This window comes from Coptis chinensis, chromosome 3 (genome assembly GCF_015680905.1).
Source record: "Coptis chinensis isolate HL-2020 chromosome 3, ASM1568090v1, whole genome shotgun sequence".
In the NCBI taxonomy this organism is placed as follows: Eukaryota; Viridiplantae; Streptophyta; class Magnoliopsida; order Ranunculales; family Ranunculaceae; genus Coptis; species Coptis chinensis.
The window spans coordinates 118,353,919-118,373,392 of record NC_141458.1 but is presented as its reverse complement, the minus strand read 5'-3'; the positions used below and the strand labels follow the sequence as shown (position 1 = coordinate 118,373,392).

The 19,474-nt window shown below is 41.3% G+C and overlaps 3 long non-coding RNA genes across 4 annotated transcripts; 2 read left to right on the top strand and 1 right to left on the bottom strand.

Annotated features, from left to right (window-relative positions):
- The first annotated feature begins 9,634 nt into the window (after window positions 1-9,634).
- On the top strand, window positions 9,635-15,926 carry LOC147513585 (uncharacterized). 2 transcript variants are annotated; one of them, XR_015215544.1, is made up of 3 exons: window positions 9,635-10,128; window positions 14,846-15,382; window positions 15,554-15,926. It is a non-coding gene; the product is annotated as an uncharacterized LOC147513585 (long non-coding RNA). The 2 variants fall into 2 exon arrangements; XR_015215543.1 differs by having other exon boundaries at window positions 15,453-15,926.
- A 262-nt stretch (window positions 15,927-16,188) lies between these two features.
- On the top strand, window positions 16,189-18,202 carry LOC147513583 (uncharacterized). Its single transcript, XR_015215542.1, has 2 exons — window positions 16,189-16,672; window positions 17,246-18,202. It is a non-coding gene; the product is annotated as an uncharacterized LOC147513583 (long non-coding RNA).
- Window positions 16,239-17,251, bottom strand: LOC147513584 (uncharacterized). The gene is made up of 2 exons (XR_015215541.1): window positions 17,104-17,251; window positions 16,239-17,034 (listed from the first exon to the last, which is right to left on the bottom strand). It is a non-coding gene; the product is annotated as an uncharacterized LOC147513584 (long non-coding RNA).
- Window positions 18,203-19,474: the final 1,272 nt, after the last annotated feature.

Below are 19,474 nucleotides of genomic sequence, written 5' to 3'. Positions count from 1 at the left end.
GCCGTTTTGGCGTCTCGATGCCATCATGACCTGTCTTGGAAAGATACGTTACTTTTACTGTAAATAGTAGTGCTCTTGGAAGAGCAAAGGCATTTGCTCTTCCTTTGCTCTTCTTCTTGCTGCCGCAGTTCTTCTCTCGCTTGTGTTGCGTCGTTTTACTTCGTCCGTTCACTCAGGTTCGTTTGGTTTCTTTGTTTAACTGTCCCTCTCTTTTGTTTTGTTGAAAAGGAACCTGAGGATTGTTTATTTAACCTGCGTCCTGCGTAGGTTTCTTTATGGCCAGTGCATGAAATATGTCGTGGGAGGCGAAGTTTGAGAGAGAGCCCCCTCTGATAATGGAGGAAATAGAGTTCCACCAGCACGTTCATGGAGATCGTGGCAAAAGAAAAGTTGTAGCGTCAGGGGCCAAGAGCAACAAGCGACCCAGGAGCTCAGGTCACTCGACGGGTGGCATTGTCTTCAGGTCACCTCGGCAAGTTCGACGACATTAATCGGTCGCCGAAGCTAGCGACCTCGGCAAGGCCACCACGCCGTCGGTGAGAGAGTTCGGCCTCCTCGACGGGGATGTGGGGAGCGAATTCTACTATATGGGAGAACGGGGAAGAAGCGTCGTGAAACGCGCTCGACTGCGGCTTCCACTCGGCCCCATAAATAACTAGTCTCTTGAGGGGAATCGTGTTGGACGGGCGACAAAGCTGAGGTTGAGGATGAAGATATGGATACACTACTGGGCACCATGGACATGGCTACTTGTTTGGTGAGTGTTTACTTGTTAGGCTTGTCACTCTGTTTAAGTAGGGATCGTAACCTTGAACTTGTCCTTGTAGTTTCGGCGCGGGTACGACAAACCGAAGAGCCGGTAGTAGCACGCTATCATCGATGTCAACTCCCGAGTCGAGCTAGGATGTCTACGAGCTGTGTGGGGAGTTGACAAGACGAAGCTGGATGTGATGACAGATAAGTACCGTGTGGCTGTGGATGAGAACGCTAAGCTTGTTGCAGCAATGACTGATTTGCAAGGGAAGTTAGCGGAAGTCACCGAGTACGCCAAGCAATGTCAGGGGGTCGCGCGCAAAGCTCAAGATGCGTATACCATGGCCTGTGCTCAGTATGCCGAACTGGATGAGAAATATTTCCAATTGAAGAAGGCACAAGGGGACCAGGGTACGGGTATGCGCGTTGTGCTGAGATCGGCAAGGCACCCTTCGTCGACCAGTGCTGCCCCAGAAGATAAACATGTTGTGGTTGCTCCTTGATGGTGATTTCTCATCTTGTTTTTGAAAAAAGTTTAAGTTGGATAACTGCTTTGTGTGTTCTCCTCTCTATGAAAGTTTTAAACAATAGAGCTATGTTTTCAGGCTTGCCTGAATAGCTCGCCTTAGTTGATACTGAGAACTGGTTTCCACGGAAGTGGCAGTTCGTTAATTTTGCTCCTATTGTTCAAAGAACCAATCTGGATTTTCTGGGTAGACCCAGCAGATCGGTGGATTGGAACTGGTTTCCTGGCCTTGGCCAGGCAGTTCGATTGGTGAATGTATATGTAATGCCATGTTTTGCTTGCCTGCTTATAGTTATTATTTTGTATATGACACTTGTGGTACGCCTCTGAGATTTAGTTTAAGAAAGCGTTATGCTTGTGAAGTATTGCTCAGGAGAGCAACCTCCCTGAGCTGATCTTAGAGGTGTAGGTCCCCAACTAATGAGAATTAGGGAGGCCATGAGTCGGTAAGTTCCCCGAGTGTTCTCGCTTTGCGAAGAGCGTGTTTTTTAGCCTCTGGCGCGTCGACGCCTTCATCGAGGCGTTCTCACAAACTTGATCTTAGGAGTATAGGTCCTCAACTTAGCGAGAATTGGAGAGGCTATGAGCTTGTAAACTCCTGAGAGCGTTCTGCTCACGAAGAGCGTATTTAGCCTCTGAAGACGTATTGCTTGCTTAGGCGTTTGTAGCCCCTGAAGGCGTTTTGCTTACTGAGAGCGTTCTCACGAAGTTGATCTTAGGAGTATAGGTCCTCAACTTAGCAAGATTTGGAGAGGCTATGAGCCTGTAAGCTCTTGAGGCGCTACGCTTCACGAAGAGTATTTTAGCCTCCGGGCGTATTGCTCGAGAGCCGCGTTTGTAGCCCCCGAGGGCGCGCTTCAGAGCGTTCTCACGAAGTTGATCCTAGGAATATAGGTCCTCAACTTAATGAGATTTGGAGAGGCTATGAGCTTGTAAGCTCCTGAGAGCCGCTCGCTAGTGAAGAGCGTGTTTTAGCCTCCGCGCGTATTGCTCGGCCGAGAATTTTGTAGCCCCCGAGGGCTCTCCACGGTTGATCCTAGGAGTATAGGTCCTCAACTTAGCGAGATTTGGAGAGGCTATGAGCCCGTAAGCTCTCGAGAGCGTTACGCCACGGAAGAGCGTATTCAGACCTCCTCGAAGGCATATTGCTTCGAGAGCGTTTGTAGCCCCCGGGGTTCTACTCATCGGTAGAGCGTTCTCACGAAGTTGATCCTAGGAGTATAGGTCCTCAACTTAGCAAGATTTGGAGAGGCTATGAGCCTATAAGCTCCTGAGAGCGTTCTGCTCGCGAATAGCGTATTTGACCTCTGAAGGCGTGTTGCTCACTGAGAGCGTTTGTAGCCCCTGAGGGCGTTCTGCTCACTGAGAGCGTTCTCACGAAGTTGATCCTAGAAGAATTTGAATAGAGTGGTTGACAATACAAATGTGACTAAACTATCTGAATTGACAAAGATTAAGAATGTGACTGTGTACAAGACTGAATTTTTATTGATAAAATCTCTTTAACAAGTAAGTGTTCTAGGGTCGTGGAAGTGGTTTCCCTTCTTGTGTCTTGATCCAGTAAGCCCCATTGCCAACAACTCGGTCCACTATGTACGGTCCTTCCCATGTTCTGCTAGTTTGGAGTCATCATGTGTCTTTTTCAGGACTAGATCCCCAGGCTGAAAGGATCTAGGATGTACTCGTTTGTTGTAGGACCTCTTTAGAATCTGTTGATATGATGTCACTCTGATAGCTGCCAGGTCGCGGCGCTCCTCCAACAAATCAACCTCTCGGGCTAGGACCGAGTTATTATGTCATGACTCGACAAGCTCGGATCTAGTTGCTGTGATTGTCAGTTCGGTGGGAATAACAGCTTCTGTGCCATAACATAAGGAGAATGGTGATTCGCCTGTGCTGGAATGAGCTGTGGTGCGATGAACCCACAGAATGTTCTCTAGCTGGTTTGGCCATTGACTCTTGTTCTTTTCAATCTTTTTCTTTAAGTTTTCTAACATTGCCTTATTGTTGGCCTCTGCTTGACCATTGCTTTGAGCGTACTGTGGAGTGGAGAATGTGTGAACTATCTTCTACTTGGCCAAAAATTCTTTGATCGTTTTGCCTTTGAACTGGGAACCATTGTCCATCACCAAGGTATGTGGCAGACCAAATCTGGTGATAATGTGAGTCCAAATGAAATTTCTAACATGTGACTCCTTGACATGTGCCAAAAGAACTGCTCGATCCACTTAGTGAAGTAATCGATTGCGGCTAAAAACGGCGGAACCCTCGCGGCTTTTCGTGGGATGAATGGTCCCATGATATCCATGCCCCACATGTGGAATGGCCAGGGACTTGCGATGCTGATCAACTCGCGAGCCGGTTGGATGATGTTGTGGCCAAAGGTTTGGCATTTGATGCATTTGAGAACATATGTTTTAGCGTCGATTTGCATGCGAGGCCAAAAGTATCCTTGAGAGATTGCTTTGTGGGTCAAGGAATGCCCTCCTGCATGATTGCCGCATTCTCCTTCATGAATCTCAGCCAAAATCAATTGATCTTGAGTTGGACTTATGCACCTCAAGTGAGGACCTCCAGCAGATTTTCTAAACAACTTGTTATTCATAACACAATAGCGACGTGCTTGATATGGTATTTGCCTGGCTTTGCTCGGTTCTGCTAGGAGTGTGCCCCTCTGAATGTACTCTATGATGGGCTGCATCCATGTTAGACTTATCTGATCCTCAGATAGTGGGAATAGGTTGCTGACTTCAAAGACGTGCTCTACTTGGTAGGCAGGTCGGTCAACTACTTCAATGAGGAGTTGTCTCGGGGCGCAGTTCGGTGTTTGCGTAGCCAAGTAGGCTAAACTGTCTCCATGGCAGTTCTCGTAGCGCAAAAAGTGGTGCATGGTAGCCCTTTTGAAAGATAGAAGTAACTGATTAACAACTTTAAGGTATTTAGAAATGTTACCTTCGTGGGTAGTGTACTCTTAAGCAATATGGCGAACGACCAATTGCGAGTCATTAAAGACTTGAATCTCTTGTACACCTAGCTGTAGCGTCATTCTAATCCCCATAATTATTGCCTCGTACTCCGCTTCATTGTTGGAGGTCGCAAAGTCGATGCGAACTGATTTCTCCATTACTTCTCCGGCGGGCAATACTAACACGACGCCAACGCCACTTCTGCCGAGGTTGTTGGAACCATCTACAAAAAGAGGGACCAAACAGTCTTGTCGTTGTGCTTAGGGGGTAGGATGTCTGTCTCTGGATCCCAATGTAGATCGTCCACAGGGAAGTCGGCAAGGAAATCAGCTATGACTTGTCCCTTCTGCGAGGTGTGTGGGACGAACTCAATGTGATGTTCACCGAGCTCTTCGGCCCAAACCGCCATGCGAGTTGTCTTGTTTTCCTTGTAAAGTATTTTCTTCAACGGGAGGTCGGTAAGTACTTTGATTGGGTGTGCCTGGAAATATGGCTTGAATTTCCTTGCAAAGTATAACAGTGCTAAAACTGCTCTTTCGATGTAAGAGTAGTTCTTTTCGGCTGGAGTTAGTGTCTTACTCGTAAAGTAGATTGGTTTCTCTGAGTTGTTGTCCTCCTTGAATAGAACCGAACTAATAGCAAAGTCTGATATTGTTAGATAAAGCCCCAGCGTTTCACCGTCTGTTGGTTTAGCTAAGACTGAAGGTGTTATGAGATACTCTTTGAGGGTGGAGAAGGCTTGGTGACATTGATCGTTCCATGAGAACTGCTCGCCTTTTCTAAGGAGTTGCAGGAACGGTCGGCATTTGTCTGATGCCCTGGATATGAATCGGTTGAGTGCAAAGAACCATGCCCGATAGTTTCAGATATCGCTTCTTCGCCCGCTGGTCATGCATATCGAAGAATGCCTAATTTGATCCGGTTAGCTTCGATCCCACGCCGTGAGACCTCGATAGCCCGTAAATTTGCCGGAGGACGCTCCGAAAAGGCATTTTTCTAGGTTCAACTTTATCGCGAAGTTCGGGCGAACTGAGAACGCTTTGCTCGAGGTGAGTGAGGTGGTCACCGCTTTTTGCTCTTGACGACCATGTCATCAATATATACTTCCATGGTGTCTCCTAACATGTCTTGGAACATGTCGGGCTTACCATTCGTTGGTACGCGCCGCTCCGCCGTTCGAGGCGAATGGAAGAACGTTGTAGCAATAAACCCCTTGTTCGGTAATGAAGGATGTTTTCTTTTGATCTTCCTCAGCAAATGGTATTTGGTTGTACCCACTATAAGCATCCATGAAGGAGAGGAGCTCGTGGCCGCAGGTCTGGTCCACAAGTCGGTCAATCCTTGGTAACGGGAAGCTGTCTTTGGGTGTTTCTTGGTTGGCATTGGTAAAGTCAACGCAGAGGCGGACCATGCCATTCTTTTTTGGAACAATCACTATGTTAGCGATCCAATCTAGGTAGTCGACCTTTCTGATGAACCCGACTTGCTTGAGTTTATCGACCTTATCGTTGATTGCTTTTTGGAACTGTAGTGATAGTCTCCTAGGTCGCTGTCAAACTGGTTTGGCACTAGGGTTGATGTTCAACTTATGGCAGGCAACACTAGGATCTATACCTGGCACGTCAATATACGACCAAGCAAAAACATCTTTATTCATGGACAAAAAGTTTACAAGATGTGCTTTGAGTGTGAGGTCGAGGTTAGCCCCTGCATAGACGAACTTAGGGTCGTCTTCCGTTCCTAGATTCACTCGCTGCCTCTCTTCAGCTGGTGCCACAGCTTGTGTTGGGAGAGCGTCCTCTGGGGGGTTGAGCTCTGTGGATGTGTTGTTGGTATGATGAGTGATTGAGTTCTTTTGCAAAGAGTTGAGCATTTTTTCGTGGTTATGACCACAGTGCAGGATGACTTCGTGGTTATAACAAATGTAAGCCGGATTATCGCAGGAAGCTATTTTGGCGGTAGGGGATCTGGTTGGGCGACCTCTGTGGTCTGAATAGGTGGAGCACTGATTACGGGAGCGATCTCTGGTGTCTTGACGAGTGAATGAGTGGTTGCCTTGGCGACTTTCGGAGTCTGTTTAGATAGATAGGCCTTCTTGTTGGAGCCTCCATCGCTTTGAGTTGGTGCGTTGCCTCTGACTTCGGCGACCAGGTCTTTGGCCATAGTGTAGCTGGTGGGCTCATCTCTTATGTTGATTGGGGCCTCAGCGGTCTTGTTTGCTGAGAGGATTTGATTACAGTGATAGGCTTTGAGCTAGTTACTACGAAGCTCCATCATGCCCCTGGGGCCTGGAAAATGGAGGACTTGATGCAGTGTAGACGGTACGGCCTGCATTTGATGAATCTAATGCCGTCCTAAGATGGCGTTGTAGGACGACTTAATGTCCAAGACGCTGAAATGCGTGTTGAAGGTGACTTTATCCTCTCTTGATCCCACTGAAACTAGGAGTATAATGTTACCGATTGGGTCGGCTCTGGAGCCATTGAACCCATAAAGAGGAGCGATAGGATCTATGAAGACTGATTTAGGTAGGTTCATCTCCTGAATTGTGTGGTAGAACAAATGTCGCATGAGCTGCCAGGGTCTATCAGGACGCGCTTAACTGTTCAGTCGCTGATCTTGACGTGGACGACAAGTGTATCGTTGTGAGGGAGGCAAACTTTGGTGAGGTCAGCCTCTGTGAAGGTGATATCCCCTGAATGGCGACCCAAATGCTGCGGGGCGTGTGCTGCTTGTGAAGAAAAATGATAGACTTCTTGAAGAGCACCGACACGCCTTCGTTTCTCTCTGGAAGAAGTAACAGAATCATCTGGGAAAGTGATCATATGGATGGTTCTACTGTTGTCACGATCTGACGAGTGTGGGCGGCGATCATGACGAGAACGGTCGATGGGGCGTCCTCTGCTGCGGGAGCGAGCTTGGATGTTTTGGCGTTCCCTGCGGGGTGGAGATCTGCTACGCACTCGACGGGCCATAAGCTTGTGGCGCAAGTTGCCGTCAACAATGTTGGTGTACTGTTTTATCTGTCCGGCTTCAATGAGATCTTGGAGATAATGTTTGAGTCCCCAGCAAGCGTCGGTCTCGTGACATTTTGCTTTGTGGAATGCGCAGTAGGGCATGTCAGGTCAGTCTGCGGGTTGCCATACGCTAGGCTGGAAGTATGAGGCTCGCTTGATCTTTTCTAGTATGTAGCTGGGAGAGCGTGTTAGGACAGCGAACTCTCTGTTGTTATCCAAGCGATTGCCTAATTTGGGTGCTTGCGACCTGGACCGTTTTTTGGCAGGTGGAGTGTCGTCAAAGATCGCCGTGACTTCTTGGTCGTCTGATAGACCGTGGTGTCGCAAACCTTCTTGCTGCTTAATATATTTGTCGACCGGCATACAACTCGGCGACAGGTTTCTAGACGCCGATCTCATTAGCGACTGAAAAGTCCGTGGTTACGCGCCCCGGCAGCATTGAGAATGCCAGTGTGGCAAAAGACTCTTTGAGGCCACTCTCCATGCATAACAGTTCGGCTTTGAACCGACCTAGGAACTGGTGAATGGTTTCATTCTCTCTAAATGATAACTGGAAGAGTGAATCCAGATCTGCTTTTTTACGTCTGTTGTGCACGTACTGGCTGGCAAATAGATCAGTGAGCTGCTCGAAAGTCTTGATCGAATTTGACTCGAGTGAAAAGAACCAATCAAGTGGGCCATATTTGAGGCTGGCGGGAAAGAGTCGACAGTGAAGATGGTCAAACTCCGGGGAGTTGTAAAGGGCCAGGCTTTGAATGTAGCGGGCTACATGTTGACCGGGGCATGTGCTGCCATCGTACATTGGAAAACATGGCTGGACAAAATCTTGAGGATAGGGTTTACTGAGTATCTCTGTGGTGAACGGGGAAGCGCGGTATGTCTTGAGCATTTTCTGAACGATCTGGGACGCGTCTTTGCGTACTACACTCTGATCGATCCGTTGCGACAACTCATTAATCTGCTGATTAACTTCATTGATGCCGTTCTTAGCGACGCTACCCGGGTGTTGTTGAAAGCGCCAACTTGTGCAACGGCGGCGATTTTCTTGCCTGAGCAAGGAAATACTCTCATTGGTTAAGCCTAGCTGGTTTGCGAGGCCTTAAACTTGAGCTTCGAGGCTTGCCATGCTTCGTGGGCTTGAGATATTTGGCTTTTGGTGTTTGTTTCTTTTGGTTTGTATGAAGATGGTGTCTCAAGTAATCGAGACCACAGACGGCGCCAATGTAAAGGTGTAATTCAGCTTTCCTTTACATATAAGGTTAAATGGGAATTGGAAAGGGTTATTATTGGGACCGAGTTCGGCTTAGGAGCGAACTGCCTACGTATCTTACTCTCAATTTGGAGGGGAGAGAATAATCAGGTCTGGCATAGTTCATAGGAGGGGTATTTATAGATGTTGAGAGTGAATCCTCGCCCACCACGTGTAAAGTGTATCACAAACGTGGGGTCTAGATTGAGGAGGCATGCGGGACCTGTCTTTATATGTTTACTGTGATGATGGGAATTATTAGTCTGGGCAAGTAGCTTGCGGCAGTGGTCAGTAGCTGGTGGCAGTGATTTGTACATGTGCATCTCTTGTTCATGATTGTTTCTAGAAGATAAGATGAGTCACGTTATAGGTTGGTTCGCGTGCTGGCGTGAACTGTTTTGGAACATTCTCTTATCTTGGGAACGCGACCTGATTCTACAGGTCGGTGAGGTATTTCCATCATGTTGAGTACGCGCCTGATATTCTTGAAGGAGGATATCACTCCCTTACAATTATTACTTTATAAAATAAATTTGTTTGGTTCTCAATGAGTCAATTACTTGTATACATGTTGTATTGCTTCTAATTACTAACAAAATAACTAGTCAGACAAAGTGGAAATACATCTCATAGGTTTTGCGTTTTCTCTGGGTTTAATTCTTACCATACACAATTTAATTTTATATTTTAATATATGGACAATGAATGAAAAAAACAAGAAAGAAAAAATAAACAAAGAAATGTTGGAGGAAAGAGTCGAACTCTCCACGTGTTGAGGCGGAACAGTTAGTGGAAAGCCACAAAAACAGACTACCCAGAAATCAGTGTTTGGGCTTTTCAAAATTCAAAAAGACAAATTGTTTGCTTTTCCACTTTTTATATTTTTAACTTTCTGATAGAGCCAAATTTGCTTTTGGCTTTTGTCCGTTTAGAAAGCGGAAGTGGCTTTTGGAGGTGTTGCCAAGTGTAAATCTCACGCGCTTAGTAATGCTTTTAAGAAGATAAATTAATTATTATTTTTACGGGCGGTGGGTGACAGGTGGCTTACTTACTACGCAAGTAAGCTTAACTCGTAAACGTTACGCAATTACTACACATATATAAAACAAGTGCTCCAGTAGTCCAGTGAACCTAACAAAGAGGGCGTGAAACAAGACCCAAGGTGCTGTTCTTTAATCATAAAAAACTTTTAATCATGGATCAAAAAGTGTACCTATTGTCGTTAGGTTATGTGGTAAGGCACCTAAATCCAGATGGGCATGGAGTAACAACACGTATTTTGAGATGTGGTACCTATCTAAGTTTGAGTTAATTTAACTGCAGCTTGGAAATATTGAGTTTACGGGAAAGGTCTCTCTAGTTTACTGGTTTGTTCTTGTTTACAATTTCTGTCTATTCAGTTTTACTGTGATTTGTTTATTATGTGAGATTAACTCTACTTCTTTGATGAATTATTTCGTCTGATCCAAGTTAAATTTGAGTTGAGGCACCGTGATTAGACTGTACGAATTAAAGATGCAACGCACTGAAATGTGCTAATGACTTTTGATGTCAAAGTCCTTGTCGAGACAGATTGACTCTTTTCTGAATTATGTGAATGATTTTTGGAGTCTTCAGGTTCGTTTAATTTCGCTTGTTTTTATCTTTTTTGGTGTTTCGATTATTTTCAATTTCAAGCATGAATTTTGTTTTGATATTGTGCATATTTGTATTTTCATGCTTTTTGGTTTTTTTCCCCTTCACTTATTGAAGGCGATAAATATAGGTTTTGCAAACCTTGGGTATAGATTTACGGAAATATCCTTGAACATGATTTGAAGAATAGAAAGGTGTTGTAGAAATGATGAGTAAGAGAGGATTCAGACCTTGTTTTCTAGAGCCACCTCTTTCGGTCCTTTTGTTTGTGGTGGCTTTCTTGTTTTCAAGTATTTACGGCTTGGTTTATAGTTTATGTTAGAACTTTTCTCCTTAAGGTATACCTACATAGATCATATACATTACACAATTGTTAATTGTGGAACTACATCCGAGTGACATTGGGAAGACTCACTAAACCGTGATCTTAAAGTAACATGACCGAGTCATTATCATGTCTCAAATCATACGTAACGTGTATAAGGTGAGTATGGGCTAACTATGTGCAGATACTTTTTACAGGCTTAAGCGTATTTCTATTATCATGATGAGCTCATAATAGAAATACACTCATATATATATTAAAAAAAATATGAGGTCCCCATTCCAAACCTTATTCTTATTCTCATAGTTTTCTATCCATTGTGAGAGAACGCAAGAAGGGTTTTGGAGAAGAAGCCCACAACGTTCCGCTGCTTATAGAATTTGTTTGGTCACTCGATATGGCTTCAGGTATGTCCTATTTCAATTCGTTTTCTTTATTGATTAACATGTGATTCTGGGCTATGGAGAAATCTTTACAATTAGTATCAGTCGTTACATGTTAGTCATGAAGAGAACATAAAGTTTAGTTTTCTTGCTTCACAAAAAAATAATTGAGAAAAATCAGTTTTTTTTTTTTTTTTTTTTTTTTTTTTTTCCGGTTTCAACATTATTGACTTTATACTCACACATGAGCTGACTAGGTGAGTTGACCCAGGGACAACTCATCGTCACCAACACACAAGTTTCGGTAATCAACAGTAACAAAAAACCAAGAACTAGCTTTTGGCAACCGTACTGCCACCCCATAAACCCGACAACCAAATGATGTAACGTATGGATGTGATCTACATTTAACCATGACTCTACCCACCAAATTTCAGCATCAATAGACACAAAAATCTCCAAGTTTTTAAGGCTCAAAATTCAGCATATTTATAAGAAAAACGAGTTTTTAACAAACTTGACCATCGTTAAACACACAAGTCTGCTGTCCAGACCTATAAGCCACCTTACGGATTTAAAATATGGTTTGAAGAGATCAATACTGGAAAATCTCAGTACCACACACCAAAAAAACAAAGGAGATCTAAGCAACCAAACTTGCAAGAAAAAACAGTTTCTAAGAATTTTGGATTTCAACCTTTGACAGCGATACCCACCATAACCGGTGATCAAAACCCATCATCAACCATTGGATATGATCCTTAGATGATGAAGTACTGACTCCACAAATCCCGATCCCCAGAAAAACCGGTTGCCGAAATCCGACGGTTCAATAACGTTGAAACAAAAAAAAAAACTTATTTTTCTCAATTTTTTTTGTGAAGCATGGAAAGTAAACTTTATGTTCTCTTCGTGACTAACATGTAGGCGGTTGATACCAATTGTAAGGATTTCTCCATAGCCCAGAATCACATATTAATCAATAAAGAAAACGAATTGAAAAATGACGTACCTGAAGCCATAGTGGGTGACCAAGCAAATCCTATAAACAGCGGAACGTTGTGGTCTTTCCACTCCAAAACCCTTTTTGTGTTCTCTCCCAATGGATGGAAAACTATGAGAATATGGTTTGGAATGGGGATCTATTATGAGCCCATCATGATAATAAAAATACGCTTATGCCTGTAAAAAGTATCTACACATAGTTAACCCCATACTCACCTTATACACGTGTCATGACCTGACACGTGTGATTTGAGACATGATAATGACTCGGTCATGTTACTTTAAGATCATGGTTTAGTGAGTTTTCCCAATGCCACTCAGACGTAGTTCGACAATTAACAATTGTGGAATGTATATGATCTATGTAGGTACACCTTAAGGAGAAAAGTTCTAACAGTGCCAAGTATTTGCCTCTATTTGCATTTTCAGTTGAAATTGGTTGGAAACGCATACCAAGTCCCTGATTCTTCCCCTTTTCTAGTTCAATTGAGTGGCAATAGTTTACAAATTTGCAGAGTTAACAAGCACAGCTATATTTGTTGTTTAGTTTTAGGTTTTGGCTCTTTTGTAGTGCCTTTTTTTCTCCTTGATTTTTTTCCCATTTTCCTTTTTGTGTTTCATAGTTTTTACCAAGTTACATTGACACGGATGGACACGTGTGATACGAATGACAAGGCAAAATATAAAAACTTGGTATATCACATATAATGTGTCTGTGTCGGGTCTAACACGGACACATGGATACATATCCGACCCAGATTGTCTAGCTTTAAACTATGGTGTACGTGTCCATGTTACATAGTTTTTACACTTATTTCCTTGCTTTTATTAATGCGTAGAGTTGATTCTCATCAGGAGTGTGGCTGCTGGCATAGTTTGATTTTTTTTTATGTATATTTTTGGTACTTTATATTCTTTACATCTCTTTTTTCCGTTTTTTGTTTTTGCAGTTTTCATAAGTTTCCTAATTTGTTTATGAACCCTCACTGTTTAGATATTTGTATTCTTGTACAAATTTAATGCAATACTATATTTGTATTTACTCATTTAAGGTGATAAATGTATTTTTTGGGGAAGCTATAGATATAAACTTGAAAAACATAACGCATAGTGGGGGAGTGATTAGGAACAAGCTTACAAGAAGAGATAGACGCCAAAAGAGGATTCTCGCCAAAAGAGGATGAGAATCATTGATTTGCCTTGTGATTCCTCAAATATAATTGATGGCCATTTCCAGACCTTGTGTTGGTTGATACTACATTAGATCTTGTGTTTATAGCTATGCGCTGACTCCTAAAGATGTAAGGTCCCTCTCTGTTAACGCACCATCTGGACCTCCTGGCCTAGTACAACCATATACTCATAAAAAAGTCCAATAGTTCTTTTTACTATCTTCCTTTAGCGTTTTGTAAGTTTCCTTTTGAGAAATCTTTGATGTTGTTTAACTTATTTAAAGTCACATAGTAGTTCTTTTTCTTTTTTCTTTTGGGTATTATGATTTACCTTTCCTTTTGGATTATTATATTTCCATATCTTAATCTTGAGTTAAATTTGCATGTATCTTCTCTAAATTATTCACTATATGTGTATAGTTTACAAATAATCTATATTTTTTTAATAATGTTTTTTCATCCAATTCGTAACCTGTTCTAGAGATTTGCTTTACTTGGCTTTGGTGTTTTTACGGTGTTTTGTTTTTCAGTATGTTTAAACCTATAGTTTTTCTGATACTCTTTTATATTCGTATTTCATGTTGTTTTTTATTAAATAACTTTTTTTCTTTTAAAGTTCTTGTTTACTTAGTTGAGGTGATAAATGTCCTTCTCGAGAAGGTCGCAAATGACTTGGGGAATTGGCCCACATTTGTTGCTTGGATGATTATGAACACGAACCAAAGAGGGTCTTAGCGGCTCAGGAACCGGCTCCATCTTGAGCGGCTCAAAAGAGGGGAATGGATTGTTCTTGTGACACAAAACATTTTAATGATGGTCACCCTTTCAGACTGTGTGTTTGTGGCTCCACTTCCTCAAGTCCCGTGTTTTTTTGCTTGCTTGACACCCACAGATGGAAAGTTATCCTCTACTTTGGCACTTTTTAATATGTTATGGTACTTGCTATAGGCACCTTCCATTTTGTGTTAGGCGGACCCCAAAAAAAATAAAATTTATTATAAGTTTGCTATTGACCTAAAAATCATATTTTGCATTGTTCTCCCCCCCCCAAACTACATCAAGGTAACTTGTTGTCAACCTGTTTAGCCTTTCTCTTCTATTCTCCCACATTTCTAATCCCTAAACTATATCCTAAGTCCTAAACTTCGAAACACTAAAATGGAAGACCCCAACTTTTATGAACATGAAGATGAACCATTTAATGAACAAATGTTTGAGGTACAAGAACAAATGTTTGAAATGAGAGAAGAGGAAAGTAGATATGAAATGAGAGATAATGAAGAAGAGAGATGAATGGAAGATAACCAAATGAAAGAAAATGTTGAAAGTGAAGAAGTTGCAATGGAAACTGAAGAAGTTGCAATGGGAAGTGAAGATGAACGGAAAAAAAAACCCCGGTATTGGTCGTATTGAAATTAGAGGGAGGAATAGAAGATAACCAAATTAGAGAAAATGTTAAAAATGAATAAATTGCAATGGAAACTGGAGAAGTTGCAATGGGAAGTGAAGACGAAGATGATACAATGGAGATGCCAAGAAATCGTCGACGACCAATACAACCAATTAATAAGGAAAACCTTTGCAGAGAACTTCTTATTTTTTTAACTCAACTTACTCTGATAGATTACTAGATTAGCTACACTTTGGGTGGTTGTGACCAATGAGTATTTGTGTGAATAAAGCCCTAAATTTTTTTACAGCTATGTTGTGTTGCTTGCAAACAGTATACTGTTGAGCTTGCTTACATTTAGTGTTTGATGCATCTACTTCCTAGTTCCTACTTATTTTCTTTATCTTTCATTGTTTTCTACTAGGGTGAAAACTATTAAAGACTACAGTACTGACCGGCGCCTATCAGCCTATGATACCTGGCATGGCATGATGGCATGTTCAAAAGTCATGTTAAGAAAGGGGAGCATTTAGCATACTACAAATTTGAAGGCGGAAGCTTGATTTCTGTTCCAAAATATGATATTGTCATTATAAAATCGTAACTTAAGGCCTTGCAGTATGATCAAACTAGGTATTGAGAGCTGTAATATGTTTCTGACAAAGTTGAATCCTGAACAGGCTCTTGTTTCGTATCCATCAAATCTTTTTCATAAGATGTGATTCAAGGTTAATTGCCTTGTATGTATATATGATGTTTTTTGCAGCTTAATTTTATCTTTATATTAAAAATCTTTGCTATCCATGTTTAAGTTTAATGTTTATGAGTTACGAGTATCTTCAATTTGATATGGCCTGTTTGTGATTGGATACTTACATGAGTTTAACTGGCTCTTCAAGGTTCTTAAGGAATTCCTAGCTTATTGCACCCAGCCTTCTGACTGAGTGGGTGGTGTCAGGAGGTAATGGGCTATTTACTGGTTTGAGTTGAATTAATGGCATGCTTTCTATCATGACTTTCTGTTTGTTCAGTTCAGGATAGGCTAGTTTCCTTTGGTCCCTGAGAATTATTGGTTGTAAGTTAATAAGCGGAAGCCACATGATTGATGATTATGATATGGTCTTAAGTGCAGCTCTAATCCATATATACATACCAGTATTACGTGGGCCACATCGCGGAGGAAACCATTTCTGAGCAGTCCTCTGTGCTGGAGATAGTTACTGATATAGCTCTTGGCATTTTCTTAGTAACAGGTTGAGATAGACTTTGTAGCAGTTACTGGAGGAGTGGAGTGTAATATTCAAATTTGAAGTTATACATAATACAAGGTCTATGCGTGTTTGCAACTTTGCATGTATATCCATAAATTTGAAGTTATATCGTGTCATGAGTTCGGGATAGAATTGGGGCGATAGGGATGGTTAACGCGTTGATAAGTTTTGCTTTTATTGTTTTTCAACTCGTACCTATTCATTAAGGAGAAGAATTTTAAGTCGTTTTCCTTAGAGGTAATCTAGCTCTATTATTACATGTATAAATCAAAATCCAGAGTCCGGTGGCCCAAAATTTTTGTTTGATTTACGACAAGCCATGAAAATGGGTCTATTGGTGTGCGGAAGAATCCAAAATGTTAGTTCCCTTTTGAGTTGACAATGATGTTCTGCCATGTGCCTATATTATTCAGTGCGTTCCCTTGAGCTACTCAGTAATCATGGAATCACTGAATTTGCGAACGTTAAAACAATCAAAACATTAGACGTCAAAATCATTTTGTACTTTCCTTATCCTATTTGCACAACATTTTTAAATTAGGCTGCAGACCAATCAAATAAAATGTTTGTGGCAAGTTTGCTTTAAATTTTGAGGCTGAGAGATGGTAGTGTGCACAAGTGGAGATGCTGCAGCAAGACTTGAACAACTTTTGGTGGACACCAATTCAAATGAAGTTGTGGAAGGAGTGGTAGATTATAAAGGCTGTCCAGTAATCAATAGATCAAAATATGGTGGATGGAAATCTGCATGTTCTGTTATTGGTGTCGAAATTTCAGAAAGATTTGCATTTCATGGAATTACTTCAAATCTCATAACTTATCTCACTGGTCCTCTTCACCAATCAACTGCCACTGCTGCTGAAAATGTTAACGTTTGGAGGGGCGTTGCAGCTGTGCTGCCTCTTCTTGGTGCTTTCATTGCTGATTCGTATCTTGGGCGTTATCGTACCATCCTCTTTTCTTCTCTTGTCTACGTTCTGGTTAGTGGGTTTCTCTATTTTTGTTACCGTTTGCAGTTTGAGCTTTTGTTATTCTGATCAACTGAATGCGAACACAGTAACACAGTGGGACCCGTCTCATTAGTTAGCACGTAGCAGCTTTTCGTATGGAATGTATATATATATACAAAAATCTAGTTAGACTCCCTTTTCACTTCTTGTACCCCTGGATATTAGCATTCTTCATTATGGCATTATAAACGGATAATTATCAAATGACTTTTGTATTTGGTTTTTTTTTGGTTAGGTAAGTTTAAATTGTATTAAAAGAATGGAGAAAGAGTACAAAAATGATTAGTGTAGGCAACAGACTTGCCATACACAATATTCTAGCTAAACCATACCTAAATCTAGTTATAATTTATTTAAGACTTCTGTGCCATACAATCAATATTCTAGGGTGTAAACCATACCTAAATCTAGTTATAATTTATTTAAACCTGTAGAATACTTGGAAAGGAGGTTCCCACTTGTGAATCCAACTTAGTCTTCCTAGTTAAATAAACTTCTCTTGGTTTTGTAGTCCACCACCAACTCGTGCAAGTGCATTTGCAGTGATATTGGCCTCTCGTCAAATTGCGGTGAATTTGATGGATTGAACTTTAAGTTTGCAGCTCAACCATCTCGATACAAACTCCTAAGGGATTTGGTCATTCTCAAAAGCCTTGACAGCCGCTTCAGAATCGAACTCTACCCATAGTTGTTTCCAACCTTTGTGTAAAGCAGTTTCGACCCCCACAATAATTGCTAGACACTCAGCTCTGAAGTTTGTGCCCACTCCAATATTCTACCACACAGTGAGAAGGAATTCACCCAAGTAGTTTCATAAAGCTATACTAATGCCTGGTGGACCTGGGTTACCCATAGTTGAACCATCGGTATTAAGCTTAATGATATTGTTGTCAGGAGATATCCAACAACATTGTTTGATGCTTGGTATTCTTTTTGGTCTTGGATTGACGTCCCAAAATCTTAGAATAACACTATCACCCTCGGTGTTCCAGCTATGTGCTTTGGAGAGTTTGGCCGACATTTTTACTTGTATTTTGACGTGTGTTGTTTTTAGTATCGCTTCGCTTTTTTTGTTGTCGAGAAGAAGCGCACACGCTTCTTCTACAGCCTGCACAAAGCCCATAGTAAGTTGAAGTTGAAAAGTAGAAGTTAGCGCTCTACTATGCCTTGCCCAAGGCGCGCACGCACCCCACCGAATTCACAGGGTCTTCGATCATTTTCGATCCAGTACAAAAAGAAAAGTTTTTTTTTTTTTCTAAAAACTTAACATTTCTTTGTGAGAGAAATCTTTTTCTAAGTGAGAGAGATTGTGAGAGAACTAAACCAAGAAGAAAAGAGAATGAACATTTTTTGTGAGTGTGAGTGATACATTCTGAATGAGTGTTGAGTGGTTCTCTTTGTAATCTTTGTATCTAGTATATGTACATCTAATCTATTAAAGGCTCGCCGTGTGGACGTAAACAAATTGCCGAACCACGTAAATTTGGTTTTGTGTGAGTATATTTTTGTCTTCTCTATTTACTTTATATGCTCGTTAGTTGATATTGAGAAGTGTTGGGATAGTACTTGGAGGGTGTTGAAGTCTTCTCTAGTGAGAAAGTTCAATCCTTGTGTAGGATTGATCTATTTGTAGTGAATAACGTTGTTTCCGCAATTATTTATCCTCAACAATTGGTATCAGAGCGAAATATACGACCTAAGATTTTGAGTTTTGTGAATAATCATAGTACTCGAAATTTGCATAAACAAGGTGTTTTATAAAATTCCCGAGTGAGTTTTCTTGTGGATTACTTTGTGTGACTCGTAGAAATGGGTCCCAAAATATTAATAGCAAAGTTTGAACAAGACAAGTTTAATAAAGAAGCACAAGAAAAGACAGCGATAACCAAAACCATGCAGTGTTATTTGTAGCATTTGTGGATGATGATGTGGAAAGAGAACCTTACTTTGTATTCATGTGGGTCTAGTTCATTTGATCGTGGTTTTGCAAAGATTAAACAAGCAGATAATTGGGTTTTGATCGAGAATTTTATGGTTGTTCCCTATTTTGATGTTGAAGAAGATAACTATAAAATAAAAATAAAAAAATTGTTGAAGAAGATAGAATGAAGAACAAAACGGAGGGTCGTCCAACACTGATTCAGAACATCTGCATCTTCTACGGGCATAAGTTTTCCTCACCTAGTTAAGGTAAAACTTGATTTGATTTTGTTGTAACTTTACTTTAGGTATTGACTAGTAATGTTCTAGATATAATTTCGTTATGGTTATGTAATGAATGGACTCGTATAGCTTCTGTGGGTGAAGGGTGCACTACTTGGCGGTTTTGTTTATGAGAGCTATTGGCTCCCCCTCTCTCTCTACACATACCTGGATGATTTGAATATGAAGTAAGACGTGACATTGGTTTATATGAATTCAGATGGTTTTGAAAGGGTTAACCTGGCCCTAGTGGCATTGGGGAGAGACAGAAATTACCAATTGCTTGACTGCACCATAAATTTTTCGAGTTGTTGCAAACATATCGTTGACGCCAGACAATTGTCCACGGGACGAGAGATTTATATTAATTGACAAAGTGCATAACCAGACTACCAAAGTGCAAGGGAAATGAGAACTTGTGATTTTCGTACAACTCGGATTTTTCAGAACATTTTTCGTATGGAACTCTTAGTCTCACAAAATCAATTTGTTATTTACTTTGATTACCACTGGTAATACCTCCACTACAGAGACCAACTAGTATCTACATATTTCTCTCGTTTAGATTAT